At 38.1% G+C, this 20,102-nt stretch overlaps 1 pseudogene; it reads left to right on the forward strand.

Moving 5' to 3' along the window:
* Positions 1 to 18,088: 18,088 nt before the first annotated feature.
* On the forward strand, positions 18,089 to 19,218 carry LOC133754924 (protein GOLM2-like; annotated as a pseudogene).
* Positions 19,219 to 20,102: the final 884 nt, after the last annotated feature.

The following is a 20,102-nucleotide window of genomic DNA, read 5'->3' on the forward strand; positions in this document are numbered from 1 at the left end:
TGTGTTTGTTTTTTCTGCATATTATGAATGGACTTTATAGTTTTGAGGGTTTTTATCAGGGAACATTTAATTTTGTACTGTAGAAACACTAATCTGTTACACATGGAGACACCAGCTCTACACGTTCGCATTTTGTAGGGAGAAAGCTAGAGGAACTGCGGCAAACAAACATGATATTTCTGTTTGTATCAATGACATTTGATGCACTTGCCTAACGAAAAGACTTTGCTTTTTCCCAAAACCATTTTTACTGCGATTTTCTCGGTCCATTGCATACGAATTCCACACCACTATGTCCAGATATGACTGGATGAAACCAGAAATATCTGGTTGTGTTTTGGCTAACTCAATCCCAGATATTGCTACAGCCTCTCTGTTTGTGTTTTCTGGATATTATCGATGGACTTTTTTAATTTGAATGGTTTTATCAGGGAACATTTAATTTTGTGCTTGGAAACACTAATTGGTTCCGCATGGGGACACCAGCTCTACACATTCGTATATTCTAGGAAGAAAGCTAGATGAACTGCAGCAAACAAACTTGATATTTCTGTTTCTATCGATGACATTTTATGCACTTGCCAAAGAAAAGACTTTGCTTTTCTTCAAAAGCATTTTTACTGTGATTTCCTCGGTCCATTGCATATGAATTCCACATCCGTTTGTCCCAATATGGACGGATGAAACCAGAAATATCCGGTTTTGTTTTGGCTAACTCAATCCCAGATATTGCTACAGCCTCTGTGTTTGTGTTTTCTGGATATTATCGATGGACTTTATTGTTTTGAATATTTTTATCAGGGAACATATCATTTTGTGCTTGGAAACCCTATTGGTTCCATATGGGGACACCAGCTCTACACATTCGTATTTTCTAGGGAGAAAGCTAGATGAACTGCGGCAAACAAAGTTGATATTTCTGTTTGTATCGATGACATTTTATGCACTTGCCTAACGAAAAGACTTTGCTTTTCTCCAAAATCATTTTTACTCTGATTTTCTCGGTCCATTGCATACGAATTCCACACCATTTTTTCCGGATATGACTGGATGAAACCAGAAATATCCGGTTGTGTTTTGGCTAACTCTATCCAAATATGGTGAAATACTCTGTGTTTGTGTTTTCTGGATATTATCGATGGACTTTATTGTTTTGAATGTTTTTATCAGGGAACATTTAATTGTGTGCTTGGAAACACTAATTGGTTCGTTAAGGGGACACCAGCTCTACACATTCTTATTCTCTAGGGAGAAAGCTAGAGGAACTGCGGCAAACAAACATTATATTTCTGTTTCTATCGATGACATTTTATGCACTTGCCAACGAAAAGACTTTGCTTTTCTTCAAAAGAATTTTTACTGTGATTTCCTCGGTCCATTGCATATGAATTCCACATCAGTTTGTCCCGATATGGACGGATGAAACCAGAAATGTCCGGTTTTGTTTTGGCTAACTCAATCCCAGATATTGCTACAGCCTCTGTGTTTGTGTTTTCTGGATATTATCGATGGACTTTATTGTTTTGAATATTTTTATCAGGGAACATATAATTTTGTGCTTGGAAACCCTATTGGTTCCACATGGGGACACCAGCTCTACACATTCGTATTTTCTAGGGAGAAAGCTAGAGGAACTGCGACAATCAAACAAGATATTTCTGTTTGTATCGATGACATTTTATGCACTTGCAAAACGAAAAACGTTGCTTTGATCCAAAATCACTTGTACTGTTATTTTCTCGGTCCGTTGCATACGAATTCCACAGCAGTTTGTCCGGATATGACTGGATGTAACCAGAAATATCAGTTGTGTTTTGGCTAACTCAATCCGAAATATTGTGAAATCATCAGTGTTTGTGTTTTGTGAGTATTAACGATGGACTTTATTGTTTTGAATGTTTTTATCAGGGAACATTTAATTTTGTACTGTTGAAACACTAATTGGTTCATAATGGGAACACCAGCTCTACATATTCATATTTTCTAGGGAGAAAGCTAGAGGAAGTGCAGCAAACAAACATGATATTTCTGTTTGTATCCATGACATTTTATGCACTTGCAAAACGAATATACGTTGCTTTTCTCCAAAACCATTATTGCTGTGATTTTCTCGGACCATTGCATACGAATTCAACATCATTTTGTCCGGATATGACTGGATGAAACCGGAAATATCCGGTTTTGTGTTGGCTAACTCAATCCCAGATTGAGACTCTGTGTTTGTGTTTTCTGGATATTATCCATGGACTTTATTGTTTTCAATGTTTTTTATCAGGGAACATTTAATTTTTTGCTTGTAAACACTAATTGGTTCTACATGGAGACCCCAGCTGTACACATTCGTATTTTCTAGGGTGAAAGCTAGAGGAACTGCGACAAAGAAACATGACATTTGTGTTTCTATCGATGACATTTTATGCACTTGCCTAACGAAATGACTTTGCTTTTCTCCAAAACCATTTTTACTGTGATTTTCTTGGTCCATTGCATACGAATTCCACACCAGTTTGTCCCGATATGACTGGATGAAACCGGAAATATCTAGTTTTGTTTTGGTTAACTCAATCCCAGAAATTGTTACAGCCTCTGTGTTTGTGTTTTCTGGATATTATCAACGGACTTTAAGGCTTTGAATATTTTTTATCGGAAACATTTAATTTTGAGCTTGGATACAGTAATTTGTTCCTCATGGAGACACCAGCTCTATTTATTCATATTTTCTAGGAAGAAACATCAGGAAATGCAGAAAACAAAGATGATATTTCAGTTTGTATACATGAGATTGTATGCACTTGCTTAAGGAAAAGACTTTGCTTTTCTCCAAAACCATTTTTACTGTTATTCTCTCAGTCCATTGCATACGAATCCACACCACTTTGTCCGGATATGACTGGATGAAACCAGAAATATCCGGTTGTGTTTTGGCTAACTCAATCCCAGATATTGCTACAGCCTCTGTGTTTGTGTTTTCTGGGTATTATCGATGGATTTTATTGTTTTGAATGTTTTTCAGGGAACATTTAATTTTGTGCTTGGAATCACTAATTGTTCATCATGGGAACACTAGCTCTACACATTCGTATTTTCTAGGCAGAAAGCTAGATGAACTGCGACAAACAAAAAATGATATTTCTGTTTGTATAGGTGACATTTTATGCACTTGCCTAACGAAAAGACATTGCTTTTCTCCAAAACCATTTTTACTCTGATTTTCTCGGTCCACTGCATATGAATTCCACTACTTTTTTTCCGGATATGACTGGATGAAAACAGAAATATACGGTTGTGTTTTGGCTAACTCAATCCAAATATTGTGAAATCATCAGTGTTTGTGTTTTCTGGATGTTATCGATGGACTTTATTGTTTTGAATGTTTTTATCAGGAAAAACTTAATTTTGTACCATTGAAACACTAATTGGTTCGTCAAGGGGACACCAGCTCTACACATTCGTATTTTCTAGAGAGAAAATGAAAGGAACTGCGGCAAACAAACATGATATTTCTGTTTGTATAGATGACATTTTACACACTTGCGTAACGAAAATACGTTGCTTTTCTTCAAAACCATTTTTACTGTGATTTTCTCGGTCCATTGCATACGAATTCCACACCGGTTTGTCCGGATATGACTGGATGAAACCGGAAATATCCGGTTTTGTTTTGGCTAACTCAATCCCAGATATTGCTACAGACTCTGTGTTTGTGTTTTCTGGATATTATCAACGGACTTTATTGCTTTTAATGTATTTTATCGGGGAACATTTAATTTTGAGCTTGGATACAGTAATTGGTTCCACATGGGACACCAGCTCTATATATTCATATTTTCTAGGAAGAAACATCAGGAAATGCGGCAAACAAAGATGATATTTTTGTTTGTATACATGAGATTGTGTGCACTTGCCTAAGGAAAAGACTGCTTTTCTCCAAAACCATTTTTACTGTTATTCTCTCAGTCCATTGCATATGAATCCACACCACTTTGTCCGGATATGACTGGATGAAACCAGAAATATCCGGTTGTGTTTTGGCTAACTCAATCCCAGATATTGCTACAGCATCTGTGTTTGTGTTTTCTGGATATTATCGATGGATTTTATTGTTTTGAATGTTTTTATCAGGGAACATTTAATTTTGTACCATAGAAACACAAATTGGTTCATCATGGGAACACCAGCTCTACACATTCGTATTTTCTAGGCAGAAAGCTAGATGAACTGTGACAAACAAACATGATATTTCTATTTGTATAGGTGACATTTTATGCACTTGCCTAATGAAAAAACTTTGCTTTTCTCCAAAACCATTTTTACTCTGATTTTCTTGGTCCATTGCATACGAATTCCACACCAGTGTGTCCGGATATGACTGGATGAAACCAGAAATATCCAGTTGTGTTTTGGCTAACTCAATCCCAGATATTGCTACAGCCTGTGTTTGTGATTTCTAGATATTATCAATGGACTTTATTGTTTTGAATGTTTTTTATCGGGGAACAATTTATTTTGACCTTGGATACAGTAATTGGTTCCACATGGATACACCCGCTCTATATATTCATATTTTCTAGGGAGAAAGCTAGAGGATCTGTGGAAAACCAACATGATATTTCTGTTTGTATAGATGACATTTTATGCACTTGCCTAATGAAAAGACTTTGCTTTTCTCCAAAATCACTTTTACTATTATTCTCTTAGTCCGTTGCGTACGAATTCCACACCACTTTGTCCAGATATGACTGGATGAAACCAGAAATATCCGGTTGAGTTTTGGGTAACTCAATCCGAAATATTGTGAAAGCCTCTGTGTTTGTGTTTTCTGGTTATTATCGATGAATTTATTGTTTTAAATGTTTTTATCTGGGAACATTTATTTTTGTAGCGTTGAAACACGAATTGGTTCATCATGGGGGCACCAGCTCTACACATTTGTATTTTCTAGGGAGAAAGCTAGAGGAACTGCGACAAACAAACATGATATTTCTGTTTGTATAGATGACACTTTATGCACTTGCCTAATGAAAAGACTTTGCTTTTCTCCAAAACCATTTTTACTGTGATTTTCTTGGTCCCTTGCATACGAATTCCACACCAGTTTGTCTGGATATGACTGGATGAAACCGGAAATATGCGGTATTGTTTTGGATTATTCAATCCCAGATATTGCTGCAGCCTCTGTATTTGTGTTTTCTGGATATCATCAACGGACTTTTTTGTTTTGAATGTTTTTTATCAGGGAACATTTTATTTTGAGCTTGTATACAGCAATTGGTTCCACATGGAGACACCAGCACTACATATTCGTATTTTCTAGGGAGAAAGTTAGAGTAACTGCGACAAACAAACCTGATATTTCTCTTTGTATAGATGACATTTTATGCCCTTGCCTAATAAAAAGACTTTGCTTTTCTCCAAAACCATTTTTATTCTGATTTTGTCAGACTATTGCATTCGAATTCCACCTCACGTTTTCCGGATATGACTGGATGAAACCGGAAATATCCGGTTTTGTTTTGGCTAACTCAATCCGAAATATTGTGAAAGCCTCTGTGTTTGTGTTTTCTGGATATTATCTATGGACTTCATTGTTTTGAATGTTTTTATCAGGGAAGATTTTATTTTGTGCTTGGAATCACTAATTGGTTCATCATGGGAACACCAGCTCTACACATTCGTATTTTCTAGGGAGAAAGCTAGAGGAAATGCGAAAAACAAACATGATATTTCTGCTTGTATCGATGACATGTTTTGCACTTATCTAAGGAAAAGACTTTGCTTTTCTCCAAAACCATTTTTACTGAGATTCTCTCAGTCCATTGCATACGAATTCCACACCACTTTGTCCGGATATGACTGAATGAAACCAGAAATATCCTGTTGTGCTTTGGCTAACTCAATCTGAAATATTGTGAAATCCTCTGTGTTTGTGTTTTCAGGATATTATCAACGGACTTTGTTGTTTTGAAGTTTTTTTTATCGGGGAACATTTAATTTTGTGCTTGGAAACACTAATTGGTTCTACATGGAGACACCAGCTCTACACATTCGTATTTCCTAGGGAGAAAGCTAGAGGAACTGCGACAAACAAACATGATATTTCTGTTTGTGTCGATGACATTTTATGCACTTGCCTAATGAAAAGACTTTGCTTTTCTCCAAAACCATTTTCACTGTGATTTTCTCGGTCCATTGCATACGAATTCTAAACCACTTTGTCCGGATATAACTGGATGAAACCGGAAATATGCGGTATTGTTTTGGATTATTCAATCCCAGATATTGTTACAGCCCCTGTGTTTCTGTTTTCTGGATATTATCAACGGACTTTTTTGTTTTGAATGTTTTTTATCGGGGAACATTTTATTTTGAGCTTGGATATAGTAATTGGTTCCACATGGAGACACCAGCTCTACATATTCATATTTTCTAGGGAGAAATCTAGAGGAACTGCGGCAAAGAAACATGATATTTCTCTTTGTATAGATGACATTTTATGCACTTGCCTAAAGAAAAGACTGCTTTTCTCCAAAACCATTTTTACTGTTATTCTCTCAGTCCATTGCATACGAATTCCTCACCAGTTTGTCCAGATACGACTGGATGAAACCAGAAATATCCGGTTGTGTTTTGGCTAACTCAATTCGAAATATTGTGAAAGCCGCTGTGTTTGTGTTTTCTGGATATTATCAATGGACTTTATTGTTTTTAATATTTTTATCAGGGAACATTTAATTTAGTACCGTAGAAACACTGATTGGTTCATCAAGGAGACTCCAGCTCTACAGATTCATATTTTGTAGGGAGAATGCTATACGATCTGCTGCGAACAAACATGATATTTCTGTTTGTATAGATGAGATTTTATGCACTGGCCGAAGGAAAAGACTTTGCTTTTCTTCAAAACCATTTTTACTGTGATTTTCTCGGTCCATTGCATACGAATTCCACAGCAGTTTGTCCGGATATGACTGGATGCAACCGGAAATATCCGGTTTTGTTTTGGCTAACTCAATCCCAGATATTGCTACAGCCTCTCTGTTTGTGTATTCCTGATATTATCCATGGACTTTATTGTTTTGAATGTTTTTATCAGGGAACATTTAATTTTGTACTGTTGAAACACTAATTGGTTCATCATGGGAACACCAGCTCTACACATTCGTATTTTCTATGGAGAAAGCTAGAGGAAGTGCGGCAGACAAACATGATATTTCTGTTTGTATAGATGACATTTCATGCACTTGCAAAACGAATATACGTTGCTTTTCTCCAAAACCATTATTACTGTGATTTTCTCGGACCATTGCATACGAATTTGACACCATTTTGTCCAGATATGACTGGATGAAACCGGAAATATCCGGTTTTGTGTTGGCTAACTCAATCCCAGATATAGCTACAGCCTCTGTGTTTGTGTTTTCTGGATATTATCCATGGACTTTATTTTTTTCAATGTTTTTTATCAGGGAACATTTAATTTTTTGCTTGGAAACACTAATTGGTTCCACATGAAGACACCAGCTCTGCACATTCGTATTTTCTAGGGTGAAAGCTAGAGGAACTGCGACAAAGAAACATGATATTTCTGTTTGTATCGATGACATTTTATGCACTTGCCTAACGAAAAGACATTGCTTTTCTCCAAAACCATTTTTACTCTGATTTTCTCGGTCCACTGCATATGAATTCCACTACATTTTTTCCGGATATGACTGGATGAAACCAGAAATATCCGGTGGTGTTTTGGCTAACTCAATCCAAATATGGTGAAATACTCTGTGTTTGTGTTTTCTGGATATTATCGATGGACTTTATTGTTTTGAATGTTTTTATCAGGAAACACTTAATTTTGTACCGTTGAAACACTAATTGGTTCATCAAGGGGACACCAGCTCTACACATTCGTATTTTCTAGAGAGAAAATGAAAGGAACTGCGGCAAACAAACATGATATTTCTGTTTGTATAGATGACATTTTACACACTTGCGTAATGAAAATACGTTGCTTTTCTTCAAAAGCAACGTAACTGTGATTTTCTCGGTCCATTGCATGCGAATTCCACACCGGTTTGTCCGGATATGACTGGATGAAACCGGAAATATCCGGTTTTGTTTTGGCTAACTCAATCCCAGATATTGCTACAGCCTCTGTGTTTGTGTTTTCTGGATATTATCAACGGACTTTATTGCTTTTAATGTATTTTATCGGGGAACATTTAATTTTGAGCTTGGATACAGTAATTGGTTCCACATGGGACACCAGCTCTATATATTCATATTTTCTAGGAAGAAACATCAGGAAATGCGGCAAACAAAGATGATATTTCTGTTTGTATACATGAGATTGTATGCACTTGCCTAAGGAAAAGACTGCTTTTCTCCAAAACCATTTTTACTCTGATTTTCTCGGTCCACTGCATATGAATTCCACTGCATTTTTTCCGGATATGACTGGTTGAAAACAGAAATATACGGTTGTGTTTTGGCTAACTCAATCCAAATATGGTGAAATACTCTGTGTTTGTGTTTTCTGGATATTATCGATGGACTTTATTGTTTTGAATATTTTTATCAGGAAACACTTAATTTTGTACCGTTGAAACACTAATTGGATCGTCAAGGGGACAGCAGCTCTACACATTCGTATTTTCTAGGGAGAAAGCTAGAGGAACTGCGGCAAACAAACATGATATTTCTGTTTGTATCAATGACATTTTATGCACTTGCCTAACGAAAAGACATTGCTTTTCTCCAAAACCATTTTTACTCTGATTTTCTCGGTCCACTGCATATGAATTCCACTCCATTTTTTCCGGATATGACTGGATGAAAACAGAAATATACGGTTGTGTTTTGGCTAACTCAATCCAAATATGGTGAAATACTCTGTGTTTGTGTTTTCTGGATATTATCGATGGACTTTATTGTTTTGAATGTTTTTATCAGGAACCACTTAATTTTGTACCGTTGAAACACTAATTGGTTCGTCAAGGGGACACCTCCTCTACACATTCGTATTTTCTAGGGAGAAAGCTAGAGGAACTGCGGCAAACAAACATGATATTTCTGTTTGTATAGATGACATTTTACACACTTGCGTAACTAAAATACGTTGCTTTTCTTCAAAAGCAACGTAACTGTGATTTTCTCGGTCCATTGCATACGAATTCCACACCAGTTTGTCCAGATATGACTGGATGTAACCGGAAATATCCGGTTTTTTTTTTTTTGCTAACTCAATCCCAGATATAGCTAAAGCATCTGTGTTTGTGCTTTCTGGATATTATCGACGGACTTTTTTGTTTTGAATGTTTTTATCAGGGAACATTTCATTTTGTACCGTAGAAACACTAATTGGTTCATCATGGAGACACCACCTCTACATATTCGTATTTTCTAGGGAGAAAGCTAGAAGAACTGTGGCAAACAAACATGATATTTCTGTTTGTATAGATTACAATTTTTGCACTTGCCTAAAGAAAAGACTTTGCTTTTCTCCAAAACAATTTTTACTGTGATTTTCTGGGTCCATTGCATATGAATTCCAACCCACTTTCTCCGGATATGACTGGATGATACCAGAAATATCCGGTTGTGTTTCGGCTTAGTATATCCCAGATATTGCTACAGCCTCTGTGTTTGTGTTTTCTGGATATTATCAACGGAGTTTATGGTTTTGAATATTTTTCATCAGGGAACATTTAATTTTGTACCGTAGATTCACTAATTGGTTTCATATGGATATACCAGTCTACACATTCGTATTTTCTAGGGAGAAAGCTAGAGGAACTGCGACAAACAAACATGATATTTCTGTTTGTATAGATGACATTTTATGCACTTGCCTAACCTAAAGATGTTGCTTTTCTAAAAAATCATTTTGACTGGGATTTTCTCAGTCCATTGCATGGAATTCAACCCCATTTTGTGCAGATATGACAGGGCCTAGAACAAAGGACAGAGTCATTATTAGAGGAGCTAAGAAAGGTGCTGTCTAAGCTACAATTAAGTTTTCTGATTGAGAGGCAAATAGAACCTGATAGAAGGGGCTTGATAATAATCTGTTGGGCTTCAGGCCTTGAAAGTTAATAGGCCCAGACATATCTATCTCTTCACATGGGGTATATCCTAAGGGAGGTGTGAACCTCCTAGGGGAAGGCACTCTGTTGACTTTCATTACTTGGCTGGCCTGGGAGGAGAGCTGGCCAGGTAAATGCAGGTGGCATCTCTAACAAGCAATTTACAGTTCTGCCTGCAATGTTGCTTACCCTACTTGACCATACCCTCAGCTGCAGTGGTCACTTTGGAAGTTGGGCTGAGTGAAGGGCTTTTCAGCTTAGAGCCAATAAGTTCTGTGGCTCTGACCTGGGCATCCTTCGACTCCAGGGCAGGTCCATTTCCAGTGATCCAACTCTTGGCAGAGCTGCCAGTGCTCTTCGCAAGCTGACTTCTGCTGAAGCCCAGGCTTACCACACTGAAAGCCACTGCAGTGGACTGGCCTGTTGGGTCTCCTTGAGGGCAGATCACTGTACAGATCAGCCATTAATAGGCCTGCCACCCATTGCTTCTGATGCCTAGCTTTATTTTCCTCCTGGTTTGTGTTAAAGCAGACCAGAGGATGCAAGTCAAGGGAGTGCCCAAGTCCCATCTCTAATCTTTGGTGGCCTGAACTACAAGTCTATAGTCACAGGCATGTTCTGTAGTAGTTTTTCCAAGGTAGACAATGCCCATGAGGAAAATTATATTCTCACTTTAAAACTTTCTTTCCCTTTGGTCTGAAAGGGAGGTTTTTTTCTACTTACTGCTTACTTCGCTGATGGCGAAGTGAATCTAGCTATGAGATTATTATTTAAATTCTTATTTTGGCTATGCTATTACAGAAAAATGTTAGCCATCTCTTTTATAAGGTCTAAAGATTAAATTGTGCATCCTACAGATTCCTTCATAATAGAATTAGTTTCCTAGCTTGAAGAGAATAGAGAAATGAAAGAATAAGTTGGGCTTATTAGTTTCATTAAAGACAAAGGATCATATCTTGTGTACCTAAACTTGTTCAGCCAGTTCTCTATTTTGTTTTTATGTGTTTGTCAGAAGAGAACAAACTGTTAGTGTATCACCAAAAACCAATATACTTAGTGTAAATGAAAGCTTAACCCCAAACAATCTTATCAGAGATGCTCATGTTCAAGCACTATTCCTTCTGCATGGTCCTTCCTGTCCCTTTTCAAGAGTCAAAGGAACATGCCCTCCTTTGAAAGTTGTTTTTGTATCTGAAGTGATGAGAGTTTTAGGCAGGTAAATATAGGATTATAAGGACCAGTTATCTCATGATCCCTTTTCTCTTTCCTTCCTCCAGCTGAATCTTCACACTTATGTATATTCTTCTAGGGGAAAAAAATGAGCACATACCAGGTGAGTTCACGTTTTAATAACCAGTGTGTTTTACAGTAAATTTCATAAGAGTTTCTATGTCAGTATATTTACATGGACAAGTAGAATAGAAATGGACCAGACACATACATAGAAGATACTCTTATAGAAACACACAGGTGACTAGAAGAGCAAGGGTGGCATGCAAGTAGATGCAGGGTTTTATATCTGCATTACAAATTTTACCAAATCAAACTCCAAATTATTTCTGACATTTTTGATAGTCTTAGCAGAATGGCAGACTGGAAATGATATGGGAAAAAGTTAAAAGGTTTACATTGATGAGAAAGATAAAGCAAACCTCTTCCTCATGAGATATAATCATGAACACAAATGTGTTTGTTGTTCTTCAAGTGGTTGTTTAAATTAACTTGCTGAAATAACAGAATGTAACATCTACTTGTTCTTCATAGAAATAGAAAATGTAATGTTAAATGCAAACTTGCTCAGTACTGTTTTTCAAGAACTGAAACACAGTAATTAAATTAGATTTGTTTCCTTCGAATCAACTGACTGTCCTGAAAATTACTCTCCATAAACATTTTTCTTTTTGACAGGCAGAGTGGACAGTGAGAGAGAGAGAGACAGAGAAAAAGGTCTCCCTTTGCCGTTGGTTCACCCTCCAATGGCCGCCGTGGCTGGCGCACTGCGGCCGGCGCAGCACGCCGATCCGATGGCAGGAGCCAGGTGCTTCTCCTGGTCTCCCATGGGGTGCAGGGCCCAAGGACTTGGGCCATCCTCCACTGCACTCCCTGGCCATAGCAGAGAGCTGGCCTGGAAGAAGGGCAACCGGGACAGAATCCAGCGCCCCGACCGGGACTAGAACCTGGTGTGCCGGCGCCACTAGGCAGAGGATTAGCCTAGTGAGCCGCAGTGCCGGCCATAAACATTTTGAGTACCCATGATACTCAGACTGTTTAGCAGATGATTTATAATTCTGGCTTTTTCAAATGTTCCCACAATTTTCATTCAACTTCAAATATCTCTGATGCCTTGGTGTCTTTTCACACTTGCCTAGAATCTCCAGTGACCCAAACTAGATTACAATCAAATCAAGTGAATGTTGTCTTGTCCTTTCTTTACTTGACTTTACTATAACACTAGCCTGTACTTCTCACTCTGCCCTTCTGGAAAGTTCTCTGAGAGTGACACTATCAGCCCTTATCTTCTTTTATCATTTCACTTAAATCATCCTGTTTTCATCCTTGGCCCTTTGTCTTCTTTACTTTGACTGATTTCATCCTCTCACTTTTTTTTTCTACAGCTTTATTGGGTTTCAATTCACCCATTTAAAGTATAAAGTTCAGTGATATTTTTTAGTAAATTCACAAATATGGGCAAAAATCATCAGAGTCAAATCTAGAACATTTTTATTTCCTTAAAAAGAAACTATATACTTTAACTAACATTCCATTGTGTTGTATCTCCAAGAAGTCAATAAACTCCTTTCTTTAGATTTGCTGAACCATTTCATTAGTTCTTGTAGGACAGTTTTCTTGTGATTAATTCTCTATTTTGTAATTCTCTATTAATTTCTCTGTTCTTGCTGAATATAGAGGATTGTGGGCTAATAATCCTTTTCTTTCAGCACTTTGAATATGTCATCCCGCTGCCTTCTACTTTCTATGCTTTTTCATTAGAAACCATTTTTTTATTTTTATTTTATTTTTTTAACTTTTATTTAATGAATAAAAATTTCCAGTGTACAGCTTATGGATTACAATGGCTTCCCCCTCCCATAACTTCCTTCCCACCCGCAACCCTCCCCTCTCCCTCTCCTTCTCCGCTTCCATTCACATCAAGATTCATTTTTAATTCTCTTTATATACAGAAGATCAATTTAGTATAAAGATTTCAACAGTTTGCACCCACATAGAAACACAAAGTGAAACATACTGTTTGAGTACTAGTTATAGCATTAAATCACAATGTACAGCACATTAAGGACAGAAATCCCACATGAGGAGCAAGTGCACAGTGGCTCTTGTTGTTGACCCAACAAATTGACACTCTAGTTTATGGCTCCAGTAACCACCCTAGGGTGTCGTCATGAGTTGCCAAGGCTATGGAAGCCTTCCAAGTTTGCTGACTCTGATCATATTTAGACAAGGTCATAAAAGACAGGGTGAGGATAGTAACCAATGATCCTAAGAGTGGCATTTACCAGGTTTGAACAATTATACAGCATTAAGTGGGGAAGAGGACCATCAGTACACACAGGTTGGGAGTAGAGCCATTGGTGGTAGAGTAGAGGTTATGATTACAAAGGAATGAGGCCCAAGTGCACTAGACAGGGCCTAGAACAAAGGACAGAGTCATTATTAGAGGAGCTAAGAACGGTGCTGTCTAAGCTACAATTAAGTTTTCTGATTGAGAGGCAAATAGAACCTGATAGAAGGGCTTGATAATAATCTGTTGGGCTTTAGGCCTTGTAAGTGAAGAGGCCCAGACCTATCTATCTCTTCACATGGGGTATATCCTAAGGGAGGTGTGAACCTCCTAGGGGAAGGCACTCTGTTGACTTTCATTACTTGGCTGTCCTGGGAGGAGAGCTGGCCAGGTAAAGGCAGGTGGCATCTCTAGCAAGAAATTTACAGTTCTGCCTGCAATGTTGCTTACCCTACTTGACCATACCCTCAGCTGCAGTGGTCACTTTGGAAGTTGGGCTGAGTGTAGGGCTTTTCAGCTTAGAGCCAATAAGTTCTGTGGCTCTGACCTGGGCATCCTTCGACTCCAGGGCAGGTCCATTTCCAGTGATCCAACTCTTGGCAGAGCTGCCAGCGCTCTTCACAAACTGACTTCTGCTGAAGCCCAGGCTTACCACATTGAAAGCACTGCAGTGGACTGGCCTGTTGGATCTCCTTGAGGGCAGATCACTGTACAGAACAGCCATTAATAGGCCTGCCACCCATTGCTTCTGATGCCTAGCTTTATTTTCCTCCTGGTTTGTGTTAAAGCAGACCAGAGGATGCAAGTCAAGGGAGTGCCCAAGTCCCATCTCTAATCTTTGGTGGCCTGAACTACAAGTCTATAGTCACAGGCATGTTCTGTAGTAGTTTTTCTAAGGCAGACAATGCCCTTGAGGAAAATTATATTCTCACTTTAAAATTTTCTTTCCCTTTGGTCTGAAAGGGAGGTTTTTTCTACTTACTGTATACTTCACTGATGGCGAAATGAATCTAGCTATGAGATTATTAGTTAAGTTCTTATTTTGGCTATGCTATTACAGAAAAATGTTAGCCATCTCTTTTGTAAGGTCTAAAGATTAAATTGTGCGTCCTACAGATTCCTTCATAATAGAATTAGTTTCCTAGCTTGAAGAGAATAGAGAAATGAAAGAACAAGTTGGGCTTAGAATAGAGAAATGAGGGAGCAAGTCCTAGATCGCTTGCTGAAAATAGCAATATGACATGAATACTTAGCAAACAATTAGAAACCATTTTTTAAAAATTTGATGTCATTTCTCTCTTGCTGCTTTTAAGAGTATCTGTTTGTCTTTGACTTTTTAACACTTTATCATGTGCCTAATTGTAGTTATCTTAACTCCAAGATTATCCCACTAGAGATTTATTGAGCTTTGTGAGTATATAATCATGTTCATCAAATTTAGGAACTTCTTTTTTTTAATCTAAAGATTTTTTTAAAACTTTTATTTAGTACATATAAATTTCCAAAGTACAGTTTATGGATTACAATGGCTGTCCCCCCTCCCCATAACTTCCCTCCCACTTGTACCCCTTCCATCTCCCGCTCCCTCTCCCATTCCATTTACATCAAGATTCATTTTCAATTATCTTTATATACAGAAGATCGATTTAGTATATATTAAGTAAAGATTTCATCAGTTTGCACCCACACAGAACATAAAGTGTAAAATACTATTTCAGTACTAGTTATAGCATTAATTCACATTGGACAAATAATTAAGGACAGAGATCCCACATGAGGAGTAAGTGCACAGTGACTCCTGTTGTTGACTTAACAATTTGACACTCTTGTTTATGGTGTCTGTAATCTCCCTAGGCTCTAGTCATGAGTTGCCAAAGCTATGGAAGCCTTTAGGGTTCACCGACTTCGATCATATTCAGACAAGGTCACAGTCAAAGTGGAAGTTCTCTCCTCCCTTCAGAGAAAGCTACCTCCTTCTTTCATGGCCCCATTCTTTCTACTGGGATCTCACTCACAGAGATCTTTCATTTATGCCCTCTTCCTTTTTTTGCCAGAGTTTCTTGACTTTCCATGCCTAAAATACTCTCATGGGATCTTCAGCCAGATCCAAATGCCTTAAGGGCTGATTCTGAGGCCAGAGTGCTGTTTAGGACATCTGCCATTCTATGAGTCTGCTGTGTATCCCGCTTCCCATGTTGGATCATTCTCTCCCTTTTTAATTCTATCAGTATTAGCAGACACTAGTCATGTTTGTGTGATCTCTTTGACTCTTAGACCTATCAGTGTGATCAATTCTTAACCATTATTTGCCCACTGCCAGACCTTTTATCACTCCCTCTCCGATGTGCTCATTATTCTATCCACAGCTCTTTTTTTTTACCTTTTTTTCCCAATCTGTTTCTCAGGCTGCATAATCTCACTGACTGTTTTATCTAGTTATTCATCCTTTTAGTACTCAAACCTGTTGACAGATTTTTTTGTTGTATGAGATTTTTTTTGTTTCAGTTATTATCCTTTTCAACTCTAAATTTTCTGTTTAGTTCCTTTTTATAATTTCTGTCTGCTAATTGATACCTTTATTGAATGAAATACTGATCTCATACTGTGCTTTAGCCCTGACATATCATTTCCTCTAAGTCTTTGAGCAATATAAAAGAGCTGAATTAAAGTCCTTGTATAGTTAAGTCTATTGTCTGCTTCTTCAGAAGCAGTGTCTATTGATTACCCTTTCTTTTCCTGCATGTAGGTTATAATTACTTATTTACTTTTAAAATAATTTTTGTTGCAAACTAGATATTTTAAATAAAATCATGTGGCTATAGTCACCATACTGTGCAACAGAATATCAGAACTTATTTATTCTTTTTAATTTTCTTAGATTTATTTTATTTATTTGAAAGACAGCAAGACAGAGAGAAGGAGAGACAGAGAGAAGAGATCTTCCTTCTGCTGGTTCACTCTCCAAATGACTGCAATGCCCAGGTGGGCTAGATCAAGGCCAGGAGCCAAGAATTCTATCCAGGTCTCCCATGTGGGTGGCAGGGGCCCAAGTGCTTAGGCTATCCTCTTTCCCAGCTGTATTAGCAGGGAGCTGGATTGAAAATGAAGCAACCAGGACTCAAACTGTTACTCTTATATGGGATGCTGGCATCGCAGGTTGCGATGTAACCTGTTGTGCCACAATGCCTGACTTTATTTCCCTTTTCCAACTGTAACAGTATCCTCATTGACCAGAAAGGTTGTTGTTGAATAATTTTTAAAACTAACTCTGTAGAACCTATATTTCTTGTTATTTTTAGTAGCTGAAGTCTCTATAGAAATTTCCTGAAATGCTTGAACCAGTAAGTCTCCTAGTCTATGTTAGGGGGCTTTCTGCAAGTTGGGCATTCCTTCAGCAGTCATCCAGGCAATTTACTACTTTGCTGGCCTTGATTTCCTGCTTACTTCAAACCTTGAGGTCACCCAGAGGTGACAGCTTCAAGCTTTCTCACATCTTTCCTGAGCAAGCTGACAGCTCTGGGCGTTATGTTCAGTGCTGTTCATTTAGGTGGCCATCTACAGTCTCAGGAGTGTATCAGAACTATTCAGAACCTTTATGAATATCTCACTCCTCAGATTTTCCTTTTAGTTTTTTTTTTTTTGGACAGGCAGAGTGGATAGAGAGACAGAGAGAAAGGTCTTCCTTTTCGCCATTGGTTCACCCTCCAATGGCCGCTGCAGCCGGCGCATCGTGCTGATCCGAAGCCAGGAGCCAGGTGCTTTTCCTGGTCTCTCATGTGGGTGCAGGGCCCAAGGACTTGGGCCATCCTCCACTGCCTTCCCGGGCCATAGCAGAGAACTGGCCTGGAAGAGGGGCAACTGGGATAGAATCCAGTGCCCCAACCGGGACTAGAACCCTGTGTGCCGGTGCTGCAAGGTGGAGGATTAGCCTGTTAAGCCACGGCACCGGCCCCTTTTAGTTTTTGATGAGCTGTTTTTTGTTATCCACCACCTCAGGTTGCTGGTTGCTCAGTTAAACAATTACCTTTAAATGTTTTGAACAAATGCCTCTAAGGAATGGGCCTCTTCATACCAAGTGAGCTCTGATTAGTTCAAATAGTCTTATAGGTAAAGTCCTCCAAAGAACCATCATCCACGTCAGATAATGACAGTGTTCTGGGGCTAAAGCTTTGACAGAACCATAACCCAGTTGACTTATTTCACAGTGTGGTTTTTCAAAGCTACCATGCAGTTGGAGAGAGAGGGATGGGTATAGGACAATTTAAAATGCCATTGAGGCACTTTGACCATTTTGAGTAGCTATTTTTCTGGTGTATATATGTTCCATAGATTGTACAGGCCTTTAGTTAGCTTCATGTGTTCTGAAAAAGTTGATTCTATAATTATTGTAAATTTTTCACTGATATGTGGGACAGAGAATTTTCTCAGAGACCTGAGCTTCTGCTTGCAAATTGCTGTGAAGCCTTAGGGTACAGCCCAGTTTGACCCCATGCTGGGTTTTGAGGCCAACCCAAGGGCTGGCTGTCCGCCCTCCTTTATGCTGCTGGTGCTTCTGGTAGTGATTGTTTTCCTGGCCTTTACTACTAGAGCACTTCTTCCTGACACATCTTGCTTCCAGAGAAGGAGATGGAGCCGCAGGGCCAGGTTCAGTGCACAGAGATGGCCCGCAGGCATCTGAAGAAGTATATCTGAATATCTCTTGCTCTTGGTGGGCAGGCATAAGAAACAGATGTACCAGAGGGGCCAAATTATGGTCACCTCACCAGCAACCTACTGGCTGGGAGGGTCTGGGGAAGAGATGCGAAGATGACAAGGTTAAACTACAGAACAGCATTTCATATCAGGTAGCAGACCTACATCATTTAAAGGGGTAACTTGTTGAGCTTAATCAGGAGTTTCTTCCACAAGAAGATCAGCTTCAGCACTACAGACAGAAAAGTACTTTCCTTGTGCAGTGGTTAGCATATGAGACTTTTCAGTGTGGACAGCAGGTCAAGGAATTAAGAGCATGATATGAAGAAAAATTAGCAGACCAATTTTTTCAACAAAATCAAGAGACTCACAAAGTTCAAGCAAATGATGGAGAATAATCAGGTGTGAATGATCATGTAGTAGCTAAAAATATTCCAAAAGTAGCTGAGAATGAAGAACCCCCAAGTTATACTACATATGGGAAAGAACAAATCAAAGAGGTGGTGATGTGGGATGGCTGGAATAGAAGAGAATGACCTAGTGATGATCTTCCCACTGCTTTAAAGAGGACTTCTATTTCAGTTTCTGAACATGGAACTCATCAAACAATTTCCCATCTTCCAAGTAGACAACCTCTGTCCACAAATTTGGCTGAAGATGCACAGGTGAACCACAATGCAAACCTTGGTACTCAAAACAGAACCCTTCTAACATTCTTCAGCATTTAACTAGAGGCCCAAACTTGGAGAGTGAACCCAGAATTCTAACAGCTGTACTAAACAGACTTCCAAGGATAAATTTGGTGTCTTCCATAAATTGAAGCAAAACAATGAAGAATGAGAGCTTCAGGTGGACTTTGCAAACTGTGAAAAGCAGCATTTCAATGATGTCCTTTCAATCCTAAGGAAAAACTTAAAAAAAACATAAAGTACTGTAAAATGAAATTTGTACTCCATCATGTTTACTTTTTCTTAAATAAAGATCAGTTCTATGGGTTGTAAAGATACATTGAGATAGATTTAAGGAATATTTTAATGAATCAATATATCCATGTATATATGTGAACCTTTTCCTATTATATTCTCTAAGTAGACACTTTATTTGTTATGTTACGGTTGAGCCAAAACAGTTAATCTTTGCATTTAAAGCAAACTACTGTGTTTTTCACATTTTATTGAGCCCAATAATTCTTTTCACAAGTAGACAAGCAAGGAAAAATTGTTGTACATTTTATGTTTCACATAGTTTAATCAGAGTGAGAACAGTTACTCAGTTGAAAACTTTTTATGTAGTAATGTATTGTTAGCCCAACAGATGTTCTATATCTATCCCTTATTTCATGATCTTCAAGGAGTTATACCTATAATAATTACATAAAAAAGGGGAAATGGAAAATAAACACTGGACAACATGTGTACAAAATTCCCTCCCTACTCCTGTTATTTTACATGAGTGCTAATGTGTTTTGGCAAATAAGTTTTCAGTTGGGGCCTGCTAAGACATGACACTATTTATGAGTTATATCTTATATCTTACTTGGTTCTTGAACTTGTGGAATGCAGGATTCATATGTATTTTCAGTTTTTATTTTTTCCTCAAGTAACACCAGTACTGCTTCACTATGGCCATCACTAGCTAATTTTTTTATATTTTCATAGTTCAGACTGGTGAAGATATTTGTGATTGAAATGTCAGATCCTGAAAGGGGCTAAATCTACTTTGAAATGAATCTGCAATCAGGATTTCAAAGCTTTTCTGATCATTTTAGTGATCTTTTATGACTAGACTTTTTCAGAAGTACTACATAAAGA

This window comes from Lepus europaeus, unplaced genomic scaffold (assembly GCF_033115175.1).
Source record: "Lepus europaeus isolate LE1 unplaced genomic scaffold, mLepTim1.pri SCAFFOLD_32, whole genome shotgun sequence".
Taxonomy (NCBI): domain Eukaryota; kingdom Metazoa; phylum Chordata; class Mammalia; order Lagomorpha; family Leporidae; genus Lepus; species Lepus europaeus.